Here is a 25,392-nt window from a genome sequence, read left to right on the forward strand (position 1 = left end):
TCCCCCTGAGCCAGTGGTGGTTGCTCGAGGCAACCCCAGCGCATGTTGCTTGGGGCTGGAGAGGGCAGAGCTCCTGCCCTATGAACCAGACTCCCAAGGACGTTGGGAGCCTGGGAGGCTGCTGAAGTACAGCCCTCCCTGTTTCCTTGGGCTGACGATTGAGCATGGTTTGGCTGGCCTTGGGCAAGAATGGGCGAGCCCCAGGCCCCAGCGGGCACTGGGCGAGAGCCTGTCCTCCCAGGCCCAAGAGGAGGGGCCGCCACGCGGGGAGACTCAGGACCCCGTTGCAGGGCAGGGCAGTGGTCTCCTGTCTTGCGCTGTTGGGATACCGTGACCCGCGACTCCCACTCCAGACCTTTACCATCTGGGCATGTGGGCGAACGTTGGCTTCGAGTGCCAGCGCCCGGATGCATGGACGACAGCCGGGCCAATCTGGGGTCGGCGTCTTCCTGGCCGTACGTTCTGGGGCCGCCCCCGTTGGCTTGGGGCCCCGGTAGGCATCGAGGTGTTAGGCATCGATAACCCAGCTTTCCCGGCCACGTCCTGGGGCCTTTCTCAGCGAGGGGTGGCTCCCACAGGGGCCCTGATATCCACTCTTTCTGGAGGCCCAGGGATGGACAGCGGCCTCCCAGGGCCCTGTTCCTTGCTTGCGGCGCCGAGCCTTGGGTCCTTCATCCACACGCCTGGCCAGCAGCGGCCAGGGCTTCGGGCGTGACCCATCGTGGCCGCATGGGGCACGTGCCACAGAGCAGGCCCCTCTGATAGATGGCCTCTCCCTCTGTCCTTAGAAACCCCTTCCCAAGGGAGGATCTCGCCTTGACGACCAAGTCTTGCTTCTCCCAGCCCCGCCCAAAGGGCCCGTGTCTCAGATCGCCGGGGCATGGGCCTGCCCCGATCGCTCCCTCGGTAAGCGCGTTGTGGGTGGGCAGGGACCTCACGCGTCGCCCCCGGCTCGCTTGGGTCAATGATGAGAACTCATATGGTCTCGAAGAGCGATGATGACCTAAAAATCATGCTCAATAGGATTACGCTGAGGCCCAGTGCAGAGGACCGTGCGGGGATCAGCATCCCGCAGACCCTCGGGGCATTGAGGGCTCACTGCAGCTGGGCGCTAGAGGAGAAGGAACTCTCGAGCGTCTCTGCGTTGGGCCCGGAACGTAGGCGCACCTGCGGGTGCCCACGGGGCTGTTCCGGCACTCATGCTTGCCCACCGTCCCAATCCTCTTCCCAGGACAGCTCCCCGGGAGCCATGGCTTCGCCATCCTCGTCCCCTCGTGTCCTTCGGCGGGCCTGGCTGGCAAGGTTCTCGGTGTGTCGACAAGCAACATAGGTGAGCGGAAGCCTCTGGGCTTGGAGGGAGGCCCGATACGCCTTGGGAAGCGGGTAGCCCAGCAGTGACTCTGCAGCAGGCCCTGGGCTTGGGGTGGCGGTCCTCGTTGTCCAGACGTCGTTGACCTCCCCGTGAGCGGGTGCCCTTGAGCCATCCCAGGTGCAGGGAACGCGAACGTGGGGCCGGGTGGTTGGCAAGTCCTTGAAAGCGTGGAGTGGCCGCCATAGGCCCAGGTGCCCCTGAGGCCTCCTGACCCATCCGGGCGTGTCCCGTGGGCCCAGGAACGTAGGGCACGTGAGACCCGTTGTCTCAGAAGCTTCTGTGTCCTTCAGCCACTGGGTGCTGCTCGAGGCCCGGGACTTGGCATGTTTCGGCGGGCTGACGAGGCCTGAGCTCCGGTCCCCCAGCGCAGACGCCCAAGGCGCTTGAGACCCCGCCAGGCTGCTTCCGAAAAGCGCAGGAGGATTCCTTGTGCTCGCCAGACAGCCAGGTACCACTGGGCCGAGGGGTAGGATCTGCGAGTTCCAGGCCCTATCAGCCATTGCGTCGGAGCCTCTCCCCTGAGACTCTCAAGCACCCGGGACCGGGTCCTGACGAAGCGGCGCTGCACGGCGAGAGTCCGGATCCTCGCCCGGGGCGGCCAGTGGGCGGTGTGCCTGGCCGTCGTGGTGGACAGTGACCTGGGCCCGAGCCACCTTGGGCTTCCAGGGTAGGGGCTCCGATCCTTGGCCCCCAGGTGGGACCAGGTGTAGGTGGGCGGCATCCCGGCCCACAGTCCCTGACCGCCCCCCTCAGCTCACGTCCACGGGAGACAGCGGGGACCCGTCAAAACCCTGTGATCCGTGCCATGCTCACGTGCCGTTCAGCCGACGCCTGGGCTCGCCCAGGGTCCTCGATCTCCCTTGTTTGGGGATGCCCAAGTAAGGGCAGCTGGCACCCTGGGCCCTGCTCCGTCTGTGCGTACATCAGCCGTGCGTGGGTCGGCCATATGCCCGGCCGCCACCGGCCAGGTCTTTGGGAAAGGTAGCCCTCGGCCGTCTGGCCGGGGCCCCAGACCGGGGCGTTTGGACAGCTGGTCTCTCCGTCTCTCCTCAGCAGCCCATCCACCATCGAGGAGATCGCCCGCACCAGCTCGTCTTGCCTGGCCCAGCCCTGCCCACAGGTCCAATGTCTCAGGACCCCGGCGCATGGCGCAGTCCGGCACGCGGCCCCGGTAAGCGGGGTCTGGGTGCGACGGGACCGCACGCATCGCCACCAACTTGCTTGGGTCAATGATGAGAACTCATATGGTCTCGAAGAGCGATGATGACCTAAAAATCATGCTCAATAGGATTACGCTGAGGCCCAATGCAGGCGTCTGTGGCGGGATCTCAGCATCCCCCGGAGCCTCGGGACCCTGGAGGGGCGCTGCAGTTGGGAGCTTGAGGCCAAGGATCCCTCGGTGATCCCTGCTCCTGCCCTGGACCGCCCGTGCACGTCGGGGGCCCCTCGAGGTGTTGAGGCAGGCCACCGGCCTAGAGACCGAATCCCCCTCCGAGGACAGCTCCTCGGGAGCCATGCCTCACGAACCCTTGTCTCCTTGTGTCTTGCAGCGTGCCTTGGGCGCCAGGTGGTAGGCGCAGCGTTGCCCAAGACAGGTGAGTGGGAGACTCTGGGCCTGGCGGGAGACGGCAGGCGCCATGGGCGCAGTCCGCGAGGCCCCAGTCACGGCAGGGGCACTGGCTCCATCGCTGTGCTAGGGGTGGGGGCCCCCGTTGTCCACACCGCGTTGGTTTGCCCGTGAACAGGCTCCCTTGAGCCATCCCAGGTCAGGGAATGTGAACGTTGGGCCGCGTGACTGGCACGACTGGATCCCGGGGGGATTCCGCCATCGATCGGCGTGCCCCTGAGGCCTCCTTGGACCTCCCTTTGTGTCCTGTGGGCCCGCGAGGAGACGGGTCGGAGGACCCTTGGCGTCAGGGGCTTCTGTCCCCATGAGCCAGTGGTGGTTGCTCGAGGCAACCCCTGCGCATGTTGCTTGGGGCTGGAGAGGGCAGAGCTCCTGCCCTATGAACCAGATTCCCAAGGACGTTGGGAGCCTGGGAGGCTGCTGAAGTACAACCCTCCCTGTTTCCTTGGGCTGACGATTGAGCATGGTTTGGCTGGCCTTGAGCAAGAATGGGCGAGCCCCAGGCCCCATCGGGCACTGGGCGAGAGCCTGTCCTCCCAGGCCCAAGAGGAGGGGCCGCCACGCGGGGAGACTCAGGACCCCGTTGCAGGGCAGGGCAGTGGTCTCCTGCCTTGCGCCTTTGGGAGACTGTGACCCGCGACTCCCACTCCCGACGTTTACCATCTGGGCATGGAGGCGAACGTTGGCTGCGAGTGCCAGCGCCCGGATGCATGGACGACAGCCGGGCCAATCGGGTGTCGGCGTCTTCCTGGCCCTACGTCTGGGGCCGCCCCCGTTGTCTTGGGGCCCCGGTAGGCATCGAGGTGTTAGGCATCGATAACCCAGCGTTCCCGGCCACGTCCTGGGGCCTTTCTTAGCAAGGGGTGGCTCCCACAGGGGCCCTGATATCCACTCTTTCTGGAGGCCCAGGGATGGACAGCGGCCTCCCAGGGCCCTGTTCCTTGCTTGCGGCGCCGAGCCTTGGGTCCTTCAACCACACGCCTGGCCAGCAGCGGCCAGGGCTTCGGGCGTGACCCATCGTGGCCAAATGGGGCACGTGCCACAGAGCAGGCCCCTCTGATAGATGGCCTCTCCCTCTGTCCTTAGAAACCCCTTCCCAAGGGAGGATCTCGCCTTGACGACCAAGTCTTGCTTCTCCCAGCCCCGCCCAAAGGGCCCGTGTCTCAGATCGCCGGGGCATTGGCCTGCCCCGATCGCTCCCTCGGTAAGCGCGTTGTGGGTGGGCAGGGACCTCACGCGTCGCCCCCACCTCGCTTGGGTCAATGATGAGAACTCATATGGTATCGAAGAGCGATGATGACCTAAAAATCATGCTCAATAGGATTACGCTGAGGCCCAGTGCAGAAGACCGTGCGGGGATCAGGATCCCGCAGAACCTCGGGGCATTGAGGGCTCGCTGCAGCTGGGCGCTAGAGGAGAAGGAACTCTCGAGCGTCTCTGCGTTGGGCCCGGAACGTAGGCGCACCTGCGGGTGCCCACGGGGCTGTTCCGGCACTCATGCTTGCCCACCGTCCCAATCCTCTTCCCAGGACAGCTCCCCAGGAGCCATGGCTAGGCCCTCCTCGTCCCCTCGTGTACTTCGGCGGGCCTGGCTGGCAAGGTTCTCGGTGCGTCGACAAGCAACATAGGTGAGCGGAAGCCTCTGGGCTTGGAGGGAGGCCCGAGACGCCTTGGGAAGCGGGTAGCCCAGCAGTGACTCTGCAGCAGGCCCTGGGCTTGGGGTGGCGGTCCTCGTTGTCGAGACGTCGTTGACCTCCCCGTGAGCGGCTGCCCTTGAGCCTTTCCAGGTGCAGGGAACGCGAACGTGGGGCCGGGTGGCTGGCAAGTCCTGGAAAGCGCGGAGTGGCCGCCATAGGCCCAGGTGCCCCTGAGGCCTCCTGACCCATCCGGGCGTGTCCCGTGGGCCCAGGAACGTAGGGCACGTGAGACCCGTGGTCTCAGAAGCTTCTGTGTCCTTCAGCCACTGGGTGCTGCTCGAGGCCCGGGACTTGGCATGTTTCGGCGGGCTGACGAGTCCTGAGCTCCGGTCCCCCAGCACAGACGCCCAAGGCGCTTGAGACCCCGCCAGGCTGCTTCCGAAGAGCGCAGGAGGATTCCTTGTGCTCGCCAGACAGCCAGGTACCACTGGGCCGAGGGGTAGGATCTGTGAGTTCCAGGCCCTATCAGCCATTGCGTCGGAGCCTCTCCCCTGAGACTCTCAAGCACCCGGGACCGGGTCCTGACGAAGCGGCGCTGCACGGCGAGAGTCCGGACCCTCGCCCGGGGCGGCCAGTGGGCGGTGAGCCTGGCCGTCGTGGTGGACAGTGACCTGGCATTCAGTGCTCGGCCCTGGGGCAGACCTGGGCCCGAGCCACCTTGGGCTTCCAGGGTAGGGGCTCCGATCCTTGGCTCCCAGGTGGGACCAGGTGTGGGTGGGCGGCGTCCCGGCCCACAGTCCCTGACCGCCCCCCTCAGCTCACGTCCACGGGAGACAGCGGGGACCCGTCGAAACCCTGTGATCCGTGCCATGCTCACGTGCCGTTCTGCCGACGGCTGGGCTCGCCCAGGGGCCTCGATCTCCCTTGTTTGGGGATGCCCAGGTAAGGGCAGCTGGCATCCTGGGCCCTGCTCCGTCTGTGCGCACATTAGCCGTGCGTGGGTCGGCCATATGCCCGGCCGCCACCGGCCAGGTCTTTGGGAAAGGTAGCTATCGGCCGTCTGGCCGGGGCCCCAGACCAGGGCGTTTGGACAGCTGGTCTCTCCGTCTCTCCTCAGCAGCCCATCCACCATCGAGGAGATCGCCCGCACCAGCTCGTCTTGCCTGGCCCAGCCCTGCCCACAGGTCCAATGTCTCAGGACCCCGGCGCATGGCGTAGTCTGGCACGCGGCCCCGGTAAGCGGGGTCTGGGTGCGACGGGACCGCACGCATCGCCACCAACTTGCTTGGGTCAATGATGAGAACTCATATGGTCTCGAAGTGCGATGATGACCTAAAAATCATGCTCAATAGGATTACGCTGAGGCCCAATGCAGGCGTCTGTGGCGGGATCTCAGCATCCCCCGGAGCCTCGGGACCCTGGAGGGGCGCTGCAGTTGGGAGCTTGAGGCCAAGGATCCCTCGGGGATCCCTGCTCCTGCCCTGGACCGCCCGTGCACGTCGGGGGTCCCTCGAGGTGTTGAGGCAGGCCACCGGCCTAGAGACCGAATCCCCCTCCGAGGACAGCTCCTCGGGAGCCATGCCTCACGAACCCTTGTCTCCTTGTGTCTTGCAGCGTGCCTTGGGCGCCAGGTGGTAGGCGCAGCGTTGCCCAAGACAGGTGAGTGGGAGACTCTGGGCCTGGCGGGAGACGGCAGGCGCCATGGGCGCAGTCCGCGAGGCCTCAGTCACGGCAGGGGCACTGGCTCCACCGCTGTGCTAGGGGTGGGGGCCCCTGTTGTCCACACCGCGTTCGCTTGCCGGTGAACAGGCTCCCTTCAGACATCCCAGGTCAGGGAATGTGAACGTTGGGCCACGTGACTGGCAAGACTGGATCCCGGGTGGATGCCGCCATCGATCGGCGTGCCCCTGAGGCCTCCTTGGACCTCCCTTTGTGTCCTGTGGGCCCGCGAGGAGACGGGTCGGAGGACCCTTGGCGTCAGGGGCTTCTGTCCCCCTGAGCCAGTGGTGGTTGCTCGAGGCAACCCCAGCGCATGTTGCTTGGGGCTGGAGAGGGCAGAGCTCCTGCCCTATGAACCAGACTCCCAAGGACGTTGGGAGCCTGGGAGGCTGCTGAAGTACAGCCCTCCCTGTTTCCTTGGGCTGACGATTGAGCATGGTTTGGCTGGCCTTGGGCAAGAATGGGCGAGCCCCAGGCCCCAGCGGGCACTGGGCGAGAGCCTGTCCTCCCAGGCCCAAGAGGAGGGGCCGCCACGCGGGGAGACTCAGGACCCCGTTGCAGGGCAGGGCAGTGGTCTCCTGCCTTGCGCTGTTGGGATACCGTGACCCGGGACTCCCACTCCAGACCTTTACCATCTGGGCATGTGGGCGAACGTTGGCTTCGAGTGCCAGCGCCCGGATGCATGGACGACAGCCGGGCCAATCTGGGGTCGGCGTCTTCCTGGCCGTACGTTCTGGGGCCGCCCCCGTTGGCTTGGGGCCCCGGTAGGCATCGAGGTGTTAGGCATCGATAACCCAGCTTTCCCGGCCACGTCCTGGGGCCTTTCTCAGCGAGGGGTGGCTCCCACAGGGGCCCTGATATCCACTCTTTCTGGAGGCCCAGGGATGGACAGCGGCCTCCCAGGGCCCTGTTCCTTGCTTGCGGCGCCGAGCCTTGGGTCCTTCATCCACACGCCTGGCCAGCAGCGGCCAGGGCTTCGGGCGTGACCCATCGTGGCCGCATGGGGCACGTGCCACAGAGCAGGCCCCTCTGATAGATGGCCTCTCCCTCTGTCCTTAGAAACCCCTTCCCAAGGGAGGATCTCGCCTTGACGACCAAGTCTTGCTTCTCCCAGCCCCGCCCAAAGGGCCCGTGTCTCAGATCGCCGGGGCATGGGCCTGCCCCGATCGCTCCCTCGGTAAGCGCGTTGTGGGTGGGCAGGGACCTCACGCGTCGCCCCCGGCTCGCTTGGGTCAATGATGAGAACTCATATGGTCTCGAAGAGCGATGATGACCTAAAAATCATGCTCAATAGGATTACGCTGAGGCCCAGTGCAGAGGACCGTGCGGGGATCAGCATCCCGCAGACCCTCGGGGCATTGAGGGCTCACTGCAGCTGGGCGCTAGAGGAGAAGGAACTCTCGAGCGTCTCTGCGTTGGGCCCGGAACGTAGGCGCACCTGCGGGTGCCCACGGGGCTGTTCCGGCACTCATGCTTGCCCACCGTCCCAATCCTCTTCCCAGGACAGCTCCCCGGGAGCCATGGCTTCGCCATCCTCGTCCCCTCGTGTCCTTCGGCGGGCCTGGCTGGCAAGGTTCTCGGTGTGTCGACAAGCAACATAGGTGAGCGGAAGCCTCTGGGCTTGGAGGGAGGCCCGATACGCCTTGGGAAGCGGGTAGCCCAGCAGTGACTCTGCAGCAGGCCCTGGGCTTGGGGTGGCGGTCCTCGTTGTCCAGACGTCGTTGACCTCCCCGTGAGCGGGTGCCCTTGAGCCATCCCAGGTGCAGGGAACGCGAACGTGGGGCCGGGTGGCTGGCAAGTCCTGGAAAGCGTGGAGTGGCCGCCATAGGCCCAGGTGCCCCTGAGGCCTCCTGACCCATCCGGGCGTGTCCCGTGGGCCCAGGAACGTAGGGCACGTGAGACCCGTTGTCTCAGAAGCTTCTGTGTCCTTCAGCCACTGGGTGCTGCTCGAGGCCCGGGACTTGGCATGTTTCGGCGGGCTGACGAGGCCTGAGCTCCGGTCCCCCAGTGCAGACGCCCAAGGCGCTGGAGACCCCGCCAGGCTGCTTCCGAAAAGCGCAGGAGGATTCCTTGTGCTCGCCAGACAGCCAGGTACCACTGGGCCGAGAGGTAGGATCTGCGAGTTCCAGGCCCTATCAGCCATTGCGTCGGAGCCTCTCCCCTGAGACTCTCAAGCACCCGGGACCGGGTCCTGACGAAGCGGCGCTACACGGCGAGAGTCCGGACCCTCGCCTGGGGCGGCCAGTGGGCGGTGTGCCTGGCCGTCGTGGTGGACAGTGACCTGGCATTCAGTGCTCGGCCCTGGGGCAGCCCTGGGCCCGATCCACCTTGGGCTTCCAGGGTAGGGGCTCCGATCCTTGGCTCCCAGGTGGGACCATGTGTGGGTGGACGGCGTCCCGGCCCACAGTCCCTGACCGCCCCCCTTAGCTCACGTCCACGGGAGACAGCGGGGACCCGTCGAAACCCTGTGCTCTGTGTCATGCTCACGTGCCGTTCTGCCGACGGCTGGGCTCGCCCAGGGGCCTCGATCTCCCTTGTTTGGGGATGCCCAGGTAAGGGCAGCTGGCACCCTGGGCCCTGTTCCGTCTGTGCGCTCATCAGCCGTGCGTGGGTCGGCCATATGCCCGGCCGCCACCGGCCAGGTCTTTGGGAAAGGTAGCCCTCGGCCGTCTGGCCGGGGCCCCAGACCAGGGCGTTTGGACAGCTGGTCTCTCCGTCTCTCCTCAGCAGCCCATCCACCATCGAGGAGATCGCCCGCACCAGCTCGTCTTGCCTGGCCCAGCCCTGCCCACAGGTCCAATGTCTCAGGACCCCGGCGCATGGCGCAGTCCGGCACGCGGCCCCGGTAAGCGGGGTCTGGGTGCGACGGGACCGCACGCATCGCCACCAACTTGCTTGGGTCAATGATGAGAACTCATATGGTCTCGAAGAGCGATGATGACCTAAAAATCATGCTCAATAGGATTACGCTGAGGCCCAATGCAGGAGTCTGTGGCGGGATCTCAGCATCCCGCGGAGCCTCGGGACCCTGGAGGGGCGCTGCAGTTGGGAGCTTGAGGCCAAGGATCCCTCGGGGATCCCTGCTCCTGCCCTGGACCGCCCGTGCACGTCGGGGGCCCCTCGAGGTGTTGAGGCAGGCCACCGGCCTAGAGACCGAATCCCCCTCCGAGGACAGCTCCTCGGGAGCCATGCCTCACGAACCCTTGTCTCCTTGTGTCTTGCAGCGTGCCTTGGGCGCCAGGTGGTAGGCGCAGCGTTGCCCAAGACAGGTGAGTGGGAGACTCTGGGCCTGGCGGGAGACGGCAGGCGCCATGGGCGCAGTCCGCGAGGCCTCAGTCACGGCAGGGGCACTGGCTCCACCGCTGTGCTAGGGGTGGGGGCCCCCGTTGTCCACACCGCGTTCGCTTGCCGGTGAACAGGCTCCCTTCAGACATCCCAGGTCAGGGAATGTGAACGTTGGGCCGCGTGACTGGCAAGACTGGATCCCGGGGCGATGCCGCCATTGATCGGCGTGCCCCTGAGGCCTCCTTGGACCTCCCTTTGTGTCCTGTGGGCCCGCGAGGAGACGGGTCGGAGGACCCTTGGCGTCAGGGGCTTCTGTCCCCCTGAGCCAGTGGTGGTTGCTCGAGGCAACCCCAGCGCATGTTGCTTGGGGCTGGAGAGGGCAGAGCTCCTGCCCTATGAACCAGACTCCCAAGGACGTTGGGAGCCTGGGAGGCTGCTGAAGTACAGCCCTCCCTGTTTCCTTGGGCTGACGATTGAGCATGGTTTGGCTGGCCTTGGGCAAGAATGGGCGAGCCCCAGGCCCCAGCGGGCACTGGGCGAGAGCCTGTCCTCCCAGGCCCAAGAGGAGGGGCCGCCACGCGGGGAGACTCAGGACCCCGTTGCAGGGCAGGGCAGTGGTCTCCTGTCTTGCGCTGTTGGGATACCGTGACCCGCGACTCCCACTCCAGACCTTTACCATCTGGGCATGTGGGCGAACGTTGGCTTCGAGTGCCAGCGCCCGGATGCATGGACGACAGCCGGGCCAATCTGGGGTCGGCGTCTTCCTGGCCGTACGTTCTGGGGCCGCCCCCGTTGGCTTGGGGCCCCGGTAGGCATCGAGGTGTTAGGCATCGATAACCCAGCTTTCCCGGCCACGTCCTGGGGCCTTTCTCAGCGAGGGGTGGCTCCCACAGGGGCCCTGATATCCACTCTTTCTGGAGGCCCAGGGATGGACAGCGGCCTCCCAGGGCCCTGTTCCTTGCTTGCGGCGCCGAGCCTTGGGTCCTTCATCCACACGCCTGGCCAGCAGCGGCCAGGGCTTCGGGCGTGACCCATCGTGGCCGCATGGGGCATGTGCCACAGAGCAGGCCCCTCTGATAGATGGCCTCTCCCTCTGTCCTTAGAAACCCCTTCCCAAGGGAGGATCTCGCCTTGACGACCAAGTCTTGCTTCTCCCAGCCCCGCCCAAAGGGCCCGTGTCTCAGATCGCCGGGGCATGGGCCTGCCCCGATCGCTCCCTCGGTAAGCGCGTTGTGGGTGGGCAGGGACCTCACGCGTCGCCCCCGGCTCGCTTGGGTCAATGATGAGAACTCATATGGTCTCGAAGAGCGATGATGACCTAAAAATCATGCTCAATAGGATTACGCTGAGGCCCAGTGCAGAGGACCGTGCGGGGATCAGCATCCCGCAGACCCTCGGGGCATTGAGGGCTCACTGCAGCTGGGCGCTAGAGGAGAAGGAACTCTCGAGCGTCTCTGCGTTGGGCCCGGTACGTAGGCGCACCTGCGGGTGCCCACGGGGCTGTTCCGGCACTCATGCTTGCCCACCGTCCCAATCCTCTTCCCAGGACAGCTCCACGGGAGCCATGGCTTCGCCATCCTCGTCCCCTCGTGTCCTTCGGCGGGCCTGGCTGGCAAGGTTCTCGGTGTGTCGACAAGCAACATAGGTGAGCGGAAGCCTCTGGGCTTGGAGGGAGGCCCGATACGCCTTGGGAAGCGGGTAGCCCAGCAGTGACTCTGCAGCAGGCCCTGGGCTTGGGGTGGCGGTCCTCGTTGTCGAGACGTCGTTGACCTCCCCGTGAGCGGGTGCCCTTGAGCCATCCCAGGTGCAGGGAACGCGAACGTGGGGCCGGGTGGTTGGCAAGTCCTTGAAAGCGTGGAGTGGCCGCCATAGGCCCAGGTGCCCCTGAGGCCTCCTGACCCATCCGGGCGTGTCCCGTGGGCACAGGAACGTAGGGCACGTGAGACCCGTTGTCTCAGAAGCTTCTGTGTCCTTCAGCCACTGGGTGCTGCTCGAGGCCCGGGACTTGGCATGTTTCAGCGGGCTGACGAGGCCTGAGCTCCGGTCCCCCAGCGCAGACGCCCAAGGCGCTTGAGACCCCGCCAGGCTGCTTCCGAAAAGCGCAGGAGGATTCCTTGTGCTCGCCAGACAGCCAGGTACCACTGGGCCGAGGGGTAGGATCTGCGAGTTCCAGGCCCTATCAGCCATTGCGTCGGAGCCTCTCCCCTGAGACTCTCAAGCACCCGGGACCGGGTCCTGACGAAGCGGCGCTGCACGGCGAGAGTCCGGATCCTAGCCCGGGGCGGCCAGTGGGCGGTGTGCCTGGCCGTCGTGGTGGACAGTGACCTGGGCCCGAGCCACCTTGGGCTTCCAGGGTAGGGGCTCCGATCCTTGGACCCCAGGTGGGACCAGGTGTGGGTGGGCGGCATCCCGGCCCACAGTCCCTGACCGCCCCCCTCAGCTCACGTCCACGGGAGACAGCGGGGACCCGTCGAAACCCTGTGATCCGTGCCATGCTCACGTGCCGTTCAGCCGACGGCTGGGCTCGCCCAGGGGCCTCGATCTCCCTTGTTTGGGGATGCCCAAGTAAGGGCAGCTGGCACCCTGGGCCCTGCTCCGTCTGTGCGCACATTAGCCGTGCGTGGGTCGGCCATATACCCGGCCGCCACCGGCCAGGTCTTTGGGAAAGGTAGCCCTCGGCCGTCTGGCCGGGGCCCCAGACCAGGGCGTTTGGACAGCTGGTCTCTCCGTCTCTCCTCAGCAGCCCATCCACCATCGAGGAGATCGCCCGCACCAGCTCGTCTTGCCTGGCCCAGCCCTGCCCACAGGTCCAATGTCTCAGGACCCCGGCGCATGGCGCAGTCCGGCACGCGGCCCCGGTAAGCGGGGTCTGGGTGCGACGGGACCGCACGCATCGCCACCAACTTGCTTGGGTCAATTATGAGAACTCATATGGTCTCGAAGAGCGATGATGACCTAAAAATCATGCTCAATAGGATTACGCTGAGGCCCAATGCAGGCGTCTGTGGCGGGATCTCAGCATCCCCCGGAGCCTCGGGACCCTGGAGGGGCGCTGCAGTTGGGAGCTTGAGGCCAAGGATCCCTCGGTGATCCCTGCTCCTGCCCTGGACCGCCCGTGCACGTCGGGGGCCCCTCGAGGTGTTGAGGCAGGCCACCGGCCTAGAGACCGAATCCCCCTCCGAGGACAGCTCCTCGGGAGCCATGCCTCACGAACCCTTGTCTCCTTGTGTCTTGCAGCGTGCCTTGGGCGCCAGGTGGTAGGCGCAGCGTTGCCCAAGACAGGTGAGTGGGAGACTCTGGGCCTGGCGGGAGACGGCAGGCGCCATGGGCGCAGTCCGCGAGGCCCCAGTCACGGCAGGGGCACTGGCTCCATCGCTGTGCTAGGGGTGGGGGCCCCCGTTGTCCACACCGCGTTGGTTTGCCCGTGAACAGGCTCCCTTGAGCCATCCCAGGACAGGGAATGTGAACGTTGGGCCGCGTGACTGGCACGACTGGATCCCGGGGGGATTCCGCCATCGATCGGCGTGCCCCTGAGGCCTCCTTGGACCTCCCTTTGTGTCCTGTGGGCCCGCGAGGAGACGGGTCGGAGGACCCTTGGCGTCAGGGGCTTCTGTCCCCATGAGCCAGTGGTGGTTGCTCGAGGCAACCCCTGCGCATGTTGCTTGGGGCTGGAGAGGGCAGAGCTCCTGCCCTATGAACCAGATTCCCAAGGACGTTGGGAGCCTGGGAGGCTGCTGAAGTACAACCCTCCCTGTTTCCTTGGGCTGACGATTGAGCATGGTTTGGCTGGCCTTGAGCAAGAATGGGCGAGCCCCAGGCCCCATCGGGCACTGGGCGAGAGCCTGTCCTCCCAGGCCCAAGAGGAGGGGCCGCCACGCGGGGAGACTCAGGACCCCGTTGCAGGGCAGGGCAGTGGTCTCCTGCCTTGCGCCTTTGGGAGACTGTGACCCGCGACTCCCACTCCCGACGTTTACCATCTGGGCATGGGGGCGAACGTTGGCTGCGAGTGCCAGCGCCCGGATGCATGGACGACAGCCGGGCCAATCGGGTGTCGGCGTCTTCCTGGCCCTACGTCTGGGGCCGCCCCCGTTGTCTTGGGGCCCCGGTAGGCATCGAGGTGTTAGGCATCGATAACCCAGCGTTCCCGGCCACGTCCTGGGGCCTTTCTTAGCAAGGGGTGGCTCCCACAGGGGCCCTGATATCCACTCTTTCTGGAGGCCCAGGGATGGACAGCGGCCTCCCAGGGCCCTGTTCCTTGCTTGCGGCGCCGAGCCTTGGGTCCTTCAACCACACGCCTGGCCAGCAGCGGCCAGGGCTTCGGGCGTGACCCATCGTGGCCAAATGGGGCACGTGCCACAGAGCAGGCCCCTCTGATAGATGGCCTCTCCCTCTGTCCTTAGAAACCCCTTCCCAAGGGAGGATCTCGCCTTGACGACCAAGTCTTGCTTCTCCCAGCCCCGCCCAAAGGGCCCGTGTCTCAGATCGCCGGGGCATTGGCCTGCCCCGATCGCTCCCTCGGTAAGCGCGTTGTGGGTGGGCAGGGACCTCACGCGTCGCCCCCACCTCGCTTGGGTCAATGATGAGAACTCATATGGTATCGAAGAGCGATGATGACCTAAAAATCATGCTCAAGAGGATTACACTGAGGCCCAGTGCAGAAGACCGTGCGGGGATCAGGATCCCGCAGAACCTCAGGGCATTGAGGGCTCGCTGCAGCTGGGCGCTAGAGGAGAAGGAACTCTCGAGCGTCTCTGCGTTGGGCCCGGAACGTAGGCGCACCTGCGGGTGCCCACGGGGCTGTTCCGGCACTCATGCTTGCCCACCGTCCCAATCCTCTTCCCAGGACAGCTCCCCAGGAGCCATGGCTAGGCCCTCCTCGTCCCCTCGTGTACTTCGGCGGGCCTGGCTGGCAAGGTTCTCGGTGCGTCGACAAGCAACATAGGTGAGCGGAAGCCTCTGGGCTTGGAGGGAGGCCCGAGACGCCTTGGGAAGCGGGTAGCCCAGCAGTGACTCTGCAGCAGGCCCTGGGTATGGGGTGGCGGTCCTCGTTGTCGAGACGTCGTTGACCTCCCCGTGAGCGGCTGCCCTTGAGCCTTTCCAGGTGCAGGGAACGCGAACGTGGGGCCGGGTGGCTGGCAAGTCCTGGAAAGCGCGGAGTGGCCGCCATAGGCCCAGGTGCCCCTGAGGCCTCCTGACCCATCCGGGCGTGTCCCGTGGGCCCAGCAACGTAGGGCACGTGAGACCCGTGGTCTCAGAAGCTTCTGTGTCCTTCAGCCACTGGGTGCTGCTCGAGGCCCGGGACTTGGCATGTTTCGGCGGGCTGACGAGTCCTGAGCTCCGGTCCCCCAGCACAGACGCCCAAGGCGCTTGAGACCCCGCCAGGCTGCTTCCGAAGAGTGCAGGAGGATTCCTTGTGCTCGCCAGACAGCCAGGTACCACTGGGCCGAGGGGTAGGATCTGTGAGTTCCAGGCCCTATCAGCCATTGCGTCGGAGCCTCTCCCCTGAGACTCTCAAGCACCCGGGACCGGGTCCTGACGAAGCGGCGCTGCACGGCGAGAGTCCGGACCCTCGCCCGGGGCGGCCAGTGGGCGGTGAGCCTGGCCGTCGTGGTGGACAGTGACCTGGCATTCAGTGCTCGGCCCTGGGGCAGACCTGGGCCCGAGCCACCTTGGGCTTCCAGGGTAGGGGCTCCGATCCTTGGCTCCCAGGTGGGACCAGGTGTGGGTGGGCGGCGTCCCGGCCCACAGTCCCTGACCGCCCCCCTCAGCTCACGTCCACGGGAGACAGCGGGGACCCGTCGAAACCCTGTGATCCGTGCCATGCTCACGTGCCGTTCTGCCGACGGCTGGGCTCGCCCAGGGGCCTCGATCTCCCTTGTTTGGGGATGCCCAGGTAAGGGCAGCTGGCATCCTGGGCCCTGCTCCGTCTGTGCGCACATTAGCCGTGCGTGGGTCGGCCATATGCCCGGCCGCCACCGGCCAGGTCTTTGGGAAAGGTAGCTATCGGCCGTCTGGCCGGGGCCCCAGACCAGGGCGTTTGGACAGCTGGTCTCTCCGTCTCTCCTCAGCAGCCCATCCACCATCGAGGAGATCGCCCGCACCAGCTCGTCTTGCCTGGCCCAGCCCTGCCCACAGGTCCAATGTCTCAGGACCCCGGCGCATGGCGTAGTCTGGCACGCGGCCCCGGTAAGCGGTGTCTGGGTGCGACGGGACCGCACGCATCGCCACCAACTTGCTTGGGTCAATGATGAGAACTCATATGGTCTCGAAGAGCGATGATGACCTAAAAATCATGCTCAATAGGATTACGCTGAGGCCCAATGCAGGCGTATGTGGCGGGATCTCACCATCCCCCGGAGCCTCGGGACCCTGGAGGGGCGCTGCAGTTGGGAGCTTGAGGCCAAGGATCCCTCGGGGATCCCTGCTCCTGCCCTGGACCTCCCGTGCACGTCGGGGGCCCCTCGAGGTGTTGAGGCAGGCCACCGGCCTAGAGACCGAATCCCCCTCCGAGGACAGCTCCTCGGGAGCCATGCCTCACGAACCCTTGTCTCCTTGTGTCTTGCAGCGTGCCTTGGGCGCCAGGTGGTAGGCGCAGCGTTGCCCAAGACAGGTGAGTGGGAGACTCTGGGCCTGGCGGGAGACGGCAGGCGCCATGGGCGCAGTCCGCGAGGCCTCAGTCACGGCAGGGGCACTGGCTCCACCGCTGTGCTAGGGGTGGGGGCCCCCGTTTTCCACACCGCGTTCGGTTGCCCGTGAACAGGCTCCCTTCAGACATCCCAGGTCAGGGAATGTGAACGTTGGGCCGCGTGACTGGCAAGACTGGATCCCGGGGCTATGCCGCCATCGATCGGCGTGCCCCTGAGGCCTCCTTGGACCTCCCTTTGTGTCCTGTGGGCCCGCGAGGAGACGGGTCGGAGGACCCTTGGCGTCAGGGGCTTCTGTCCCCCTGAGCCAGTGGTGGTTGCTCGAGGCAACCCCAGCGCATGTTGCTTGGGGCTGGAGAGGGCAGAGCTCCTGCCCTATGAACCAGACTCCCAAGGACGTTGGGAGCCTGGGAGGCTGCTGAAGTACAGCCCTCCCTGTTTCCTTGGGCTGACGATTGAGCATGGTTTGGCTGGCCTTGGGCAAGAATGGGCGAGCCCCAGGCCCCAGCGGGCACTGGGCGAGAGCCTGTCCTCCCAGGCCCAAGAGGAGGGGCCGCCACGCGGGGAGACTCAGGACCCCGTTGCAGGGCAGGGCAGTGGTCTCCTGCCTTGCGCTGTTGGGATACCGTGACCCGGGACTCCCACTCCAGACCTTTACCATCTGGGCATGTGGGCGAACGTTGGCTTCGAGTGCCAGCGCCCGGATGCATGGACGACAGCCGGGCCAATCTGGGGTCGGCGTCTTCCTGGCCGTACGTTCTGGGGCCGCCCCCGTTGGCTTGGGGCCCCGGTAGGCATCGAGGTGTTAGGCATCGATAACCCAGCTTTCCCGGCCACGTCCTGGGGCCTTTCTCAGCGAGGGGTGGCTCCCACAGGGGCCCTGATATCCACTCTTTCTGGAGGCCCAGGGATGGACAGCGGCCTCCCAGGGCCCTGTTCCTTGCTTGCGGCGCCGAGCCTTGGGTCCTTCATCCACACGCCTGGCCAGCAGCGGCCAGGGCTTCGGGCGTGACCCATCGTGGCCGCATGGGGCACGTGCCACAGAGCAGGCCCCTCTGATAGATGGCCTCTCCCTCTGTCCTTAGAAACCCCTTCCCAAGGGAGGATCTCGCCTTGACGACCAAGTCTTGCTTCTCCCAGCCCCGCCCAAAGGGCCCGTGTCTCAGATCGCCGGGGCATGGGCCTGCCCCGATCGCTCCCTCGGTAAGCGCGTTGTGGGTGGGCAGGGACCTCACGCGTCGCCCCCGGCTCGCTTGGGTCAATGATGAGAACTCATATGGTCTCGAAGAGCGATGATGACCTAAAAATCATGCTCAATAGGATTACGCTGGGGCCCAGTGCAGAGGACCGTGCGGGGATCAGCATCCCGCAGACCCTCGGGGCATTGAGGGCTCACTGCAGCTGGGCGCTAGAGGAGAAGGAACTCTCGAGCGTCTCTGCGTTGGGCCCGGTACGTAGGCGCACCTGCGGGTGCCCACGGGGCTGTTCCGGCACTCATGCTTGCCCACCGTCCCAATCCTCTTCCCAGGACAGCTCCCCGGGAGCCATGGCTTCGCCATCCTCGTCCCCTCGTGTCCTTCGGCGGGCCTGGCTGGCAAGGTTCTCGGTGTGTCGACAAGCAACATAGGTGAGCGGAAGCCTCTGGGCTTGGAGGGAGGCCCGAGAGGCCTTGGGAAGCGGGTAGCCCAGCAGTGACTCTGCAGCAGGCCCTGGGCTTGGGGTGGCGGTCCTCGTTGTCCAGACGTCGTTGACCTCCCCGTGAGCGGGTGCCCTTGAGCCATCCCAGGTGCAGGGAACGCGAACGTGGGGCCGGGTGGCTGGCAAGTCCTGGAAAGCGTGGAGTGGCCGCCATAGGCCCAGGTGCCCCTGAGGCCTCCTGACCCATCCGGGCGTGTCCCGTGGGCCCAGGAACGTAGGGCACGTGAGACCCGTGGTCTCAGAAGCTTCTGTGTCCTTCAGCCACTGGGTGCTGCTCGAGGCCCGGGTCTTGGCATGTTTCGGCGGGCTGACGAGGCCTGAGCTCCGGTCCCCCAGTGCAGACGCCCAAGGCGCTGGAGACCCCGCCAGGCTGCTTCCGAAAAGCGCAGGAGGATTCCTTGTGCTCGCCAGACAGCCAGGTACCACTGGGCCTCGGGGCAGAATCTGCGAATGCCAGGCCCTAGCAGCCATTGTGTCGGAGCCTCTCTCCTGAGACTTTCAAGCCCCGGGACCAGGTCCTGATGAAGCGGCGCTGCACGGCGAGAGTCTGGACCCTCGCCCAGGGCGGCCAGTGGGCGGTGTGCCTGCCCGTCGTGGTGGATAGTGACCTGGCATTCAGTGCTCGGCTCTGGGGCAGCCCTGGGCCCGAGTCACCTTGGGCTTGCAGGGTAGGGGCTCCGATCCTTGGCTCCCAGGTGGGACCAGGTGTGGGTGGGTGGCGTCCTGGACCAAAGTCCCTGACCGCCCCCCTCGGCTCATGTCCATGGGAAACAGCAGGGACCCGTCGAAACCCTGTGTTCCGTACCATGTTCACGGGTCATTCTGCCGACGGCTGGGCTCGCCCAGGGGCCTCGATCTCCCTGTTTGGGGATGCCCAGGTAAGGGCAGCTGGCACCCTGGGCCCTGCTCTTTCTGTGTGCACATCCGCCATGCGTGGGTCGGCCATATGCCCACCCCCACTGGCCAGACTTTGGGAAAGGTAACCCTCGGCCGTCTGGCCTGTGCCCCAGACCAGGGCATTTTGACAGCTGGTCTCTCCATCTTTTCAGAAGCCCATCCACAATCGAAGAGATCGCCCGCACGAGCTCATCTTGCTTGGCCCAGCCCTGCCCACAGGTCCATTGTCTCAGGACCCCGGCGCATGTCACAGTACGGCATGTGGCCCCAGTAAGCATGTTCTGTGTGCGACGCATCTGCACGCATAGCCACCAACTTGCTTTGGTCAATTATGAGAACTCATATGGTCTCGAAGAGCGATGATGACCTAAAAATCATGTTCAATAGGATGCGCTAAGGCCAGTGCAGGGGACCGTGCGGGGATCAGCATCCCGCAGACCCTCGGGGCATTGAGGGCACGCTGCAGCTGGTCGCTAGAGGAGAAGGAACTGTCGAGCATCTCTGCCTTGGGCCTGGAACGTAGGCACACCTGCGGGTGCCCACGGGGCTGTCCAGCACTCAAGCTTGCCCACTGTCCCCATCCTCTTCCCAGGACAGCTCCCCGGGAGCCATGGCTTCACCATCCTCGTCCCCTCGTGTCCTTCGGCGGGCCTGGCTGGCAAGGTTCTCGGTGCGTCGACAAGCAGCAGAGGTGAGCGGAAGCCTCTGGGCTTCGAGGGAGGCCCGAGATGCCTTGGGAAGTGGGTTGCCCAGCAATGACTCTGCAGCAGGCCCTGGGTTTGGGGTGGCGGTCCTCGTTGTCCAGACCTCGTTGACCTCCCAGTGAGCTTGTGCCCTTGAGCCTTCCCAGATCCTGGATCTCAAATTCAGGCCAGGTGGTCGCCATAGGTCCATTTGCCCATTAGTCCTCCTGACACTTCCAGCATGTTCCCTGGTTCTCGAAATTTGTTGACATCAAACCCGTAGTCTCAGAACTCTTGTGTTCTTCTGCAATGAGTTGTTCAAGTCCTGGAACTTGGCATGCTTCTGAGGGTTGAATAGGCCTGAAGACCTGTCCCCTACAGCAGATGCCCAAGGCCTGTGGATCCATGCCAGGGTAGATAGGTCCCCCGACCCTGTTCCTTCCTTGCATCATTTAGCAATGATTTGTCAGCCAATATGCAACTCCCACCGGCTAGCAGTTCAGGAAATGTGGCTCTTTTCCACATAGCTGGCCTCCGGGCCAAGGCGTTTTGATAGCTGGTCTCTCTCTTTCTCCTTAGAACCCCATCCACAATCAACAAGCTGGCCCAGATGAGCAAGTCTTGCTTTGCCCAGGCCTGCACAGAAGTCTAATCTCAGGACCCAGGGGCATGGGCTGTCCGGCATGCACTCCCGGTAAGCAGGTTATGGGTTCGACGCAACAGCATGCAGTGCCACCAGATTGCTCGGGTCAATGATTAGAACTCATATGGTCTGAAAATGCGATGATGACCTAAAAATCATGCTCAATAGGTGTACACTGAGGTGCAAGGCAGGCTTCTGTGCCGAATCAGCTTTCCCTTCAGCCTCGGGACCCTGGAGGGGCGCTGCATTTGGAGGATTTAGGTCAACAATATCTCAGTGCTCTGAGCTCTGGCCCTGGGTGTCTGTGCACATCAGAGTTCATTGAGATAGAAAGTAGAGATATTGGAGAATGCATCAATGAAACTAGAAGTGGTTTTCTTTAAATTTATTTTTTATTTATTTTCAGCATAACAATATTCATTGATTTTGTACCACACCCAGTGCTCCATAAAATCCGTGACCTCTCTAATAGCCAACACCTGGTTTCTCCACCCTTCCACCCCCCACCAATTCAAACCCTTCAGATTGTTTTTCAGAGTCCATAGTCTCTCATGGTTCACCTCCCCTTCCAATTTCCCCCAACTCCCTTCTCCTAACTCCCCATGTCCACCATGCTATTTGTTATGCTCCACAAATAAGTGAAACCATATGATAATTGACTCTCTCTGCTTGACTTATTTCACTCAGCATAATCTCTTCCAGTCCCGTCCATGTTGCTACAAAAGTTGGGTATTCATCCTTTCTGATGGAGGCATAATACTCCATAGTGTATATGGACCACATCTTCCTTATCCATTCGTCCGTTGAATGGCATCTTGGCTCTTTCCATAGTTTGGCGACTGTGGCCATTGCTGCTATAAACATTGGGGTACAGATGGCCCTTCTTTTCACGACATCTGTATCTTTGGGGTAAATACCCAGGAGTGCAATTGCAGGGTCGTAGGGAAGCTCTATTTTTAATTTCTTGAGGAATCTCCACACTGTTCTCCAAAGAGGCTGCACCAACTTGCATTCCCACCAAGAGTGTAAGAGGGTACCCCTTTCTCCACATCCTCTCCAACACATGTTGTTTCCTGTCTTGCTAATTTTGGCCATTCTAACTGGTGTAAGGTGATACCTCAATGTGGTTTTCATTTGAATCTCCCTGATGGCTAATGATGATGAACATTTTCTCATGTGTCTGATAGCCATTTGTATGTCTTGATTGGAGACGTGTCTGTTCATAACTTCAGCCCATTTTTTGATATGATTATCCGTTTTGTGTGTGTTGAGTTTGTGGAGTTCTTTATAGATCCTGGATATCAACCTTTTGTCTGTACTGTCATTTGCAAATATCTTCTCCCATTCCGTGGGTTGCCTCTTTGTTTTTTTGACTGTTTCCTTGGCTGTGCAGAAGCTTTTGGTTTTAATGAAGTCCCAGAAGTTTATTTTGGCTTTTTTTTCCTTTGCATTTGGAGACATATCTTGAAAGAAGTTGCTGTGGCAGATATCGAAGAGATTACTGCCTATGCTCCCCTCTAGGATTCTGATGGGTTCCTGTCTAACGTTGAGGTCTTTTATCCATTTTGAGTTTATCTTTGTGTATGGTGTAAGAGAATGGTTGAGTTTCATTCTTCTACATATAGCTGCCGAGATTTCCCAGCACCATTTATTGAAGAGACTGTCTTTTTTCCACTGTATATTTTTTCCTGTTTTGTCAAAGATTATTTGACCATAGAGTTGAGGGTCCATATCTGGGCTCTCTACTTTGTTCCACTGGTCTATGTGTTTGTTTTTATGCCAGTACCATGCTGTCTTGGTGATCACGGCTTTGTAAAAGCTTCAGAACAGGTAACGTGATGTCCCCAGTTTTATTTTTGTTTTTCAACATTTCCTTAGCAAGTAGGGGTCTCTTCTGATTCCATACAAATTTTTGGAGTATTTGCTCCAGCTCCTTGAAGAATTCTGGGGGAATTTTGGAATAGCATTAAAGTATAGATTGCTCTAGGCAGTATAGACATTTTAACAATGTTTATTCTTCCGATCCAAGAGCATGGAACGGTCTTCCATCTTTTTGTGTCTTCTTCAATTACTTTCATGAGTGTTCTGTAGTTTCTCAAGTACAGATCCTTTACCTCTTTGGTTAGGTTTATTCCCAGGTATCTTATGGTTCTTGGTGCTATAGTAAGTGGAATCGATTCTCTACTTTCCCTTTCCGTCTTTTCACTGTTAGTGTATAAGAAAGCTACTGATTTCTGTACATTGACTTTGTATCCTGGCACGTTGCTGAATTGCTGTAGGAGTTCTAGTAGTTGGGGGTGGAGTCTTTTGGGTTTTCCATATAAAGAATCATGTCATCTGCAAAGAGAGAGAGTTTGACTTCTTCATTACCAATTTGGATACCTTTTATTTCTCTCTGTTGTCTGATTGCTGTTGCTAGGACTCTAATACTATGTTGAACAAGAGTGGTGAAAGTGGGCATCCTTGTCTTGTTCCTGATCTCAATGGAAAGGCTGCAAGCTTTTTCCCATTGAGGATGATATTTGCTGTGGGTCTTTCATAGATAGATTTGATGAGGTTCAGGAATGATCCCTCTATCCCTATACTTTGAAGCGTTTTAATCAGGAACGGATGCTGGATTTTGTCAAATGCTTTTTCTGCATCAATTGAGAGGACCATGTGGTTCTTCTCTCTTCTCATATTAATTTGTTGTATCACATTGATTGATTTGCGGATGTTGAACCATCCTTGTAGCCCAGGGATGAATCCCACCTGATCATGGTAGATAATCTTTTTAATGTGCTGTTGGATCCTGTTGGCTAGGATCTTGTTGAGAATCTTAGCATCCATATTCATCAGTGATATTGGTCTGAAATTCTCGTTTTTGGTAGGGTCTTTGCCTGGTTTGGGGATTAGGGTAATGCTAGCTTTATAGGAAGAGTCTGGAAGTTTTCCTTTTGCCTCAATTTTTTGAAACAGCTTCAGGAGAATAGGTGTTATTTCTTCTTTGAAGGTTTGGTAGAATTCCCCTGGGAGTCTGTCAGGTCCTAGGCTCTTGTTTTTTGGGAGGTTTTTGATCACTGCTTCAATCTTGTTACTAGAAATTGGTCTATTCAGGTTGTCAATTTCTTCCTGGTTCAATTTTGGGAGTTTATATTTTTCCAGGAATGCATCTATTTCATCTAGGTTGCTTAGCTTATTAGCATATAACTGTTGATAATAACTTCTGATGATTGTTTCTATTCCTTGGTGTTTCACTGTTTTTTTAAGAGTCCGACTTATTCTTTCTACTTGTCCGGAACTCTGGGGCCGGTAAGCACAATGTAGATTCCAATTAGTGCCTATGGCCTTGGCTAATGCCTGTGAGACTGAGCTCACAAATGCAGGACCATTGTTTGACCCGATCGCGAGAGGCAGCCCAAACCTAGGAATTATTTCTTCTAGTAGTTTTGTTTTGTTTTGTTTTGTTTTTTTTGCTACTATTCCTGCCGTTTCTTGTTTGGTGGAAAAAGCCTCTACCCAGCCTGAAAATATATCTATAAAAACTAACATATACTTGTGTCCATATTTTTCCTGTTTTATCTCTGTAAAATCTACTTCCCAATAAATTCCTGGTTCCCTACCTCTTTTTCTTTCTTTTTTTTTCTCGTTTTTCTGCTTTTACTGCCTGACATTGAGCACATCTATTAACTATATCCTGAGCCATATGCCCTAATTTAGATACCTGAAATTGCTTGCCCATGAGCTTTTTTTAAGTTTCCGTGTCCCTAAATGAGTACCCTGATGTATTTGGTTTACTAATTTTTTTCCTAGTCTTTGAGGAAGAATTAACTTTTCTGTCCCAGTCTTAGCCCAGTCCCCTTTATAGCCTAATTTAGTCCATTTTTGTAAATATTTTAAATCTTCCTCTGAATAATCTGGTTTTTCTGGTAAGGCTGGAGCCGGGAGTGTAACCAGTTTTTGAGTCATTTTTCTGGCTGCTTGTTTTGCTGTTTGATCTTCTAATTAATTTCCTTTTGAAACCAGATCAGTCCCCTTTTGGTGTCCCAGGCAATGCATAACGGCCACCTTTCAAGTCCCAAATAGTCTGGAGGAGAGCTAGTATTTTTTTCTTTGTTTTTTAAAAAAAATTTTTTTTCTGTTAATAAGCCCCTTTTAAAATAAATAGCCCCATGTATATGGAGAGTAGCAAAGACATACCTGTTGTTCCTAGAGATGTGTGGCAGGGCCGCTTTTTAGAGTTCCTGCTCAGGAAAAACCATCGCAGCCCCCGCATGCCTCTTTTCATTCGCCATGTAGCTAGCCCCGTCTGTGAACAAAGTCATCTCCACATCTGGGAGGGGAGTGTCTCTGAGATCCGGCCTTATTCCTGTGACCTGGGTTAGGACCTCCCCACAGTAGTATGGGTGGGGCGGGGGTATCCATTGGTTACCTGTTTCTTAGATTCAGACAGAGAACGCACTCCTTCTTGGAGATCAAAGCCTAAATAAGTGGCTTGTCCCCCACACGCATGAGTTATAGTCTTTAGTGGCTATTAGCAAGTACTGTGGTCAGTTAGCTCCTCTGGCACCAACATGGCTGGATTTAGCACCGCTGGGGAATGGAAAGTCACTTTCAGTTCGTTGAGGAGGAGGGCCTTATACCCCATCACTCGGGCGTTTGTTCTTGTCCAGGTAAGCTGGCCTTGGAACATTTTCTGTGGGTTGGACCACTTAAAAGCAAAGAGGGGCTGAGACTCTCTTGTATTCTTGAGATCTAAGACAGTATACATGGTTCTCTTGGGGCTCAGGAGGGAGAGTAGGGTATAGGGGTTAGGCACCATCGGGTGGATATCTTTAATCCATTTGTTAACTTCCTGCAAGTCCTGAATGGGTCGGTACTCCCCAGTTTTGGCCTTTTGATGGGAAGCAAAGGTGTGTTCTATGGAGATCCCTTCCTTTGCTTCCCAGGGGAGAGAGTACTGATGCAAACAGCCATAGGCCAAATTTAAGGTCCTTTCTGTTGTTTATTTTTGTCCTTTTGTGCCATTTTCCCCTTGTACCCAGACTTCCTTTTCAGATCGCTTTCTCATAGGCTCTAGTAATGATGAAAATTGGGCTCCCATGTTCATCAAAAAATCAATTGATTTCCCCTCCACCTGAGTTTTTACCCAAGGTTTGGGGAGGGGCTCTGAACCATGGTCCCTTTAGTCTCTGGTGGCCAGAATTG

The 25,392-nt window shown here is 60.6% G+C and overlaps 13 non-coding genes across 13 annotated transcripts; all 13 read left to right on the forward strand.

The window, feature by feature from the left end:
• Positions 1 to 958: 958 nt before the first annotated feature.
• LOC122895082 lies at positions 959 to 1,039 on the forward strand. The gene has a single exon (XR_006382064.1). It is a non-coding gene; the product is annotated as a small nucleolar RNA SNORD115 (small nucleolar RNA).
• A 1,556-nt stretch (positions 1,040 to 2,595) lies between these two features.
• LOC122895083 lies at positions 2,596 to 2,676 on the forward strand. Its single transcript, XR_006382065.1, has one exon. It is a non-coding gene; the product is annotated as a small nucleolar RNA SNORD115 (small nucleolar RNA).
• Positions 2,677 to 4,255: 1,579 nt separating this feature from the next.
• On the forward strand, positions 4,256 to 4,336 carry LOC122895096. The gene has a single exon (XR_006382079.1). It is a non-coding gene; the product is annotated as a small nucleolar RNA SNORD115 (small nucleolar RNA).
• A 1,587-nt stretch (positions 4,337 to 5,923) lies between these two features.
• On the forward strand, positions 5,924 to 6,004 carry LOC122895106. Its single transcript, XR_006382089.1, has one exon. It is a non-coding gene; the product is annotated as a small nucleolar RNA SNORD115 (small nucleolar RNA).
• Positions 6,005 to 7,584: 1,580 nt separating this feature from the next.
• On the forward strand, positions 7,585 to 7,665 carry LOC122895084. Its single transcript, XR_006382067.1, has one exon. It is a non-coding gene; the product is annotated as a small nucleolar RNA SNORD115 (small nucleolar RNA).
• A 1,587-nt stretch (positions 7,666 to 9,252) lies between these two features.
• Positions 9,253 to 9,333, forward strand: LOC122895085. Its single transcript, XR_006382068.1, has one exon. It is a non-coding gene; the product is annotated as a small nucleolar RNA SNORD115 (small nucleolar RNA).
• Positions 9,334 to 10,913: 1,580 nt separating this feature from the next.
• LOC122895086 lies at positions 10,914 to 10,994 on the forward strand. Its single transcript, XR_006382069.1, has one exon. It is a non-coding gene; the product is annotated as a small nucleolar RNA SNORD115 (small nucleolar RNA).
• A 1,556-nt stretch (positions 10,995 to 12,550) lies between these two features.
• On the forward strand, positions 12,551 to 12,631 carry LOC122895118. The gene has a single exon (XR_006382101.1). It is a non-coding gene; the product is annotated as a small nucleolar RNA SNORD115 (small nucleolar RNA).
• A 1,579-nt stretch (positions 12,632 to 14,210) lies between these two features.
• Positions 14,211 to 14,291, forward strand: LOC122895119. Its single transcript, XR_006382102.1, has one exon. It is a non-coding gene; the product is annotated as a small nucleolar RNA SNORD115 (small nucleolar RNA).
• A 1,587-nt stretch (positions 14,292 to 15,878) lies between these two features.
• Positions 15,879 to 15,959, forward strand: LOC122895087. The gene has a single exon (XR_006382070.1). It is a non-coding gene; the product is annotated as a small nucleolar RNA SNORD115 (small nucleolar RNA).
• Positions 15,960 to 17,539: 1,580 nt separating this feature from the next.
• Positions 17,540 to 17,620, forward strand: LOC122895111. The gene has a single exon (XR_006382094.1). It is a non-coding gene; the product is annotated as a small nucleolar RNA SNORD115 (small nucleolar RNA).
• A 1,581-nt stretch (positions 17,621 to 19,201) lies between these two features.
• LOC122895128 lies at positions 19,202 to 19,281 on the forward strand. Its single transcript, XR_006382111.1, has one exon. It is a non-coding gene; the product is annotated as a small nucleolar RNA SNORD115 (small nucleolar RNA).
• A 1,027-nt stretch (positions 19,282 to 20,308) lies between these two features.
• Positions 20,309 to 20,389, forward strand: LOC122895129. Its single transcript, XR_006382112.1, has one exon. It is a non-coding gene; the product is annotated as a small nucleolar RNA SNORD115 (small nucleolar RNA).
• The last annotated feature ends 5,003 nt before the right edge of the window (positions 20,390 to 25,392 follow it).

Source organism: Neovison vison, chromosome 13 (genome assembly GCF_020171115.1).
Source record: "Neovison vison isolate M4711 chromosome 13, ASM_NN_V1, whole genome shotgun sequence".
In the NCBI taxonomy this organism is placed as follows: domain Eukaryota; kingdom Metazoa; phylum Chordata; class Mammalia; order Carnivora; family Mustelidae; genus Neogale; species Neogale vison.